Source organism: Hibiscus syriacus, unplaced genomic scaffold (genome assembly GCF_006381635.1).
Source record: "Hibiscus syriacus cultivar Baekdansim isolate YM2019G1 unplaced genomic scaffold, ASM638163v2 tig00110548_pilon, whole genome shotgun sequence".
Taxonomy (NCBI): domain Eukaryota; kingdom Viridiplantae; phylum Streptophyta; class Magnoliopsida; order Malvales; family Malvaceae; genus Hibiscus; species Hibiscus syriacus.
In genome coordinates, this window is record NW_024062775.1 from 6128861 (window position 1) to 6132100 (window position 3240).

A 3240-nucleotide genomic window follows, 5' to 3' on the forward strand; every position below is an offset into this window, starting at 1 on the left:
TTAACACATACAAAGATGTAAGCATGTCTGCCTCTCAAAATTTTGGTACCTACAAAGTATGTTTCTATATTTTCAAAGAAATAAAAAAAATTAAAATTCATAATTGTAACCTTAACCGTTAATCATAATTTTTAACCTTAACCAGATCAAAACTCATATAACATTAACTATTCAGTTAATTAACATGTTAAATGTAACGATTATACCGGTTAACGGTTATAATTTTTTTAACACCCCTAACTTTTGGTATCCTTTTGGAATTGGGTGCTAGTCGGGCCGAATGCATACCCAATAAGCACAATCGTTGTGAAACTTCATATACTATATCGGTGGCTGACAGTCGTTGAAGGCATATACAGAAGTAACAAAACATTTCTTGCATCCTTTGTGCTCAATAGAACAATTATTAAAGTGCAGTCGCATGTCAATTAACATGACATTTAACAGAAAATTAATAGTTTTATCTATTATATTCAAATTATATAATAAAAACACACAAGTTCATGTCAGACAAAGGAGGAAAATATGATATTAGAAGCATTCATTTTCGAAATATGAAAGTATATGGTACCTTGTCCCTTTCCTTTTTTTCCCTCGTTGTTTCTTTTTTCGAATACCAAAAACATCAAACAGCAGAGCTTTTACATATTCGAGAACGAATGGTCTCGCAATTCAGAAAGCTGCCCATCCTGATGCAGTGGTCTTCGAAGATCCTGATCCGGTAGCAGGAACATTCCTCTGTAAATGAAATGTCACCAATGCCGTCGTTAAACGAGGAACCAAAAGCATCACCACTTGGGAACAAAAGGCATTGATTTAGCACAAAGCAATCACCAAAGTAAAATACAAAAGGAAGTTATTGCGGAAAAATATATACAATGTATAAAAACAATTAACACGCAGAATCATAAAGATGTAAGCAAAATATTGCCTTCCGGGAGTATAACTTCTATGCGATGATGAATTAGGCATGTGGTGTATAGATAATGGTAGCCAATTCCCTAGCAATGCTATATTCAATATATCAGGCATCAAAATTCGCAAAACTTTAGGCAATATATAGCACATGAAACGTATATCCAATTGAGGGATCATAAAGCCATACCTCTAGTTGAGGAAAATATGTTGAAGGTTTGGTTTGTTTCATGTTTTCTATGGGTCCTTGACTAGAAGAGGTGCGCCGAGCAGCAACAGGGTCATTGGGAGGAGGCGGGAGAGGAGACCTTATTTTTCCAGCGCCACTGGGCGGAGGAGCAAGGCTCAAAGGCTTAGGCTTTCCCCCGGACAATCCAGCTGCTGAAAGCATACCAGTTCCACTAGATGGCTTGCGCTTCACGTTAATTTGAATAGTCTCACCTTCCTACAACCCAAAACACCATAAGATCAAAATCCACCTAAAACGTAAACAAATACCATATTTAAAACTCATCAATAATAAAATAAGATTGAATTGTATCCTTTAGAGCAAAAAACTAAAACAACCAAGTGCAGATCTCAACTGATGAATCCAATTGAAACCCTTAGCTTATTCATCATAGCAACAGAGCCTGCAAAAAAAAAAATGTATATATAGTTTATTCAGACACATTGACAAAAGGAACTTGCACAATCTCTCCACAACATGTAGAATCTTTTTATAGTATCACAAAAATCCAAAACCACAACAGATTCGTTAATTATCAAACCCAAAAACATACAGACTAAATTATATGTAGAACAATCGTATCAACTGGATTTCTTCCTTTGCTCACAGTCATAGGAAAAAGTGTCTTTCAAAATATTAAGTCGATAAATTCATTAACCTTAAACCCCCCACATTCTCAAATCAATCAAAGTGTAGCACTGAAGCTTAAGAAAGCTAACTCAAAAATATGAAAATCAAGCAACATTGTAAAATCAGTAAAAATTCGAAGTATGGAACTACTAAAAAGTAAAAGACTTCAAAAGCTTCTACCTTCAATCTATGATTAACAGCGGGATGAATATCGATGTGAGAATCATTCTCACTCGTCTCACCAGTCTCTTTTTCGTTCTCCCATCTAACATGCTTATCGTGATCGGACAACGCCACGTTGAAATCAAACGCCTCGTTCCGTTCATTGAACCCGAGCCCGATAAAAGCGTGTTTACCATTCCCGTCCTCGATCTTGAGCACGAAGTACCGAGAGGAATCGAGAGCCGGCTCGACGGAACTCTCGCGCTGACCAGGGTGGATGAAGCAAGCGGCGAAGAGGTCACCCGAGTAGGGATCCTCTAACCGGATCTCGCAACGGTCCTTGCAGGAAACGACCCGACCAGATCTTGTCGGATTGGAGCCACTCGCCGCATTTGTAACCGCCGGAGGTGGAGCGGGGCGGGATCCTGTAGACGGAGACTTCGCGAACTACGAGTAAGGTGTGTTCGATAGACTCTTCTTCATCGAACGACATTTCGGGGGAGTGCGGAGGAGGTGATTACGATTAGGGTTTCTGTTTGGAACGAAAAATCAAAACTTTGATGGGAATTTTGGGGGGAAAAGAGGGTACAAAGGTGGTAGGGAATAATCGGATAAGTATAAGTCATGTCAAAGATAATTTTTAATTTTTTTGATGTTAAACGATCACACATTTTTATTCGTTTTATATTGAACTTTTGACTATAAATAAATTATTTTAAAACTATTTTGGATAAATTATTCATTTAGCACCTAAACTATAAGTTTATATCCGTTTTAATACTTAAACTTTTAATTTTTTTTAAAACCATAACTAAAGTTTAGTTTTTTTAGTACCTCACCCTTAAAAACTTTAGTTTTTATTTCATTTTAGTATCCGTTAAAAATTTAAAGTTAATTTTTGAAAAGATTGAAAGTTTAGGTACTAAAACAAATCAAAACTGGTAGTTTATGTACTAAATGTGTTAAATTTTTAATGATGGGTACTAAAATGAAATGAAAACTAAATATTAGATATGATTTTAAAAGAACTGAAAGTTTAGATACTAAAACGAATTAAAAGTGATAATTTAGATATTAAATACGTAGTTTACCCAAATACGACACAAAACATATTATTTAAGGATTTACGACATTTGTTAGGGTTACTTAAAACTCATCACGTCTTCGTGACGAGTTTAAATAAAAAAAATTTATTTGGATAAACTTGCCATGTGGGCATGACGAGTTCCTGTATCATTTACAATAGATCACAAATTAATTTCAGAAATGATCAAATGAATTAATTTTTTTACCTGTCTGACCTA

The 3240-nt window shown here is 35.4% G+C and overlaps 1 pseudogene; it reads right to left on the bottom strand.

The window, feature by feature from the left end:
• Window positions 1-439: 439 nt before the first annotated feature.
• On the bottom strand, window positions 440-2542 carry LOC120130769 (annotated as a pseudogene).
• Window positions 2543-3240: the final 698 nt, after the last annotated feature.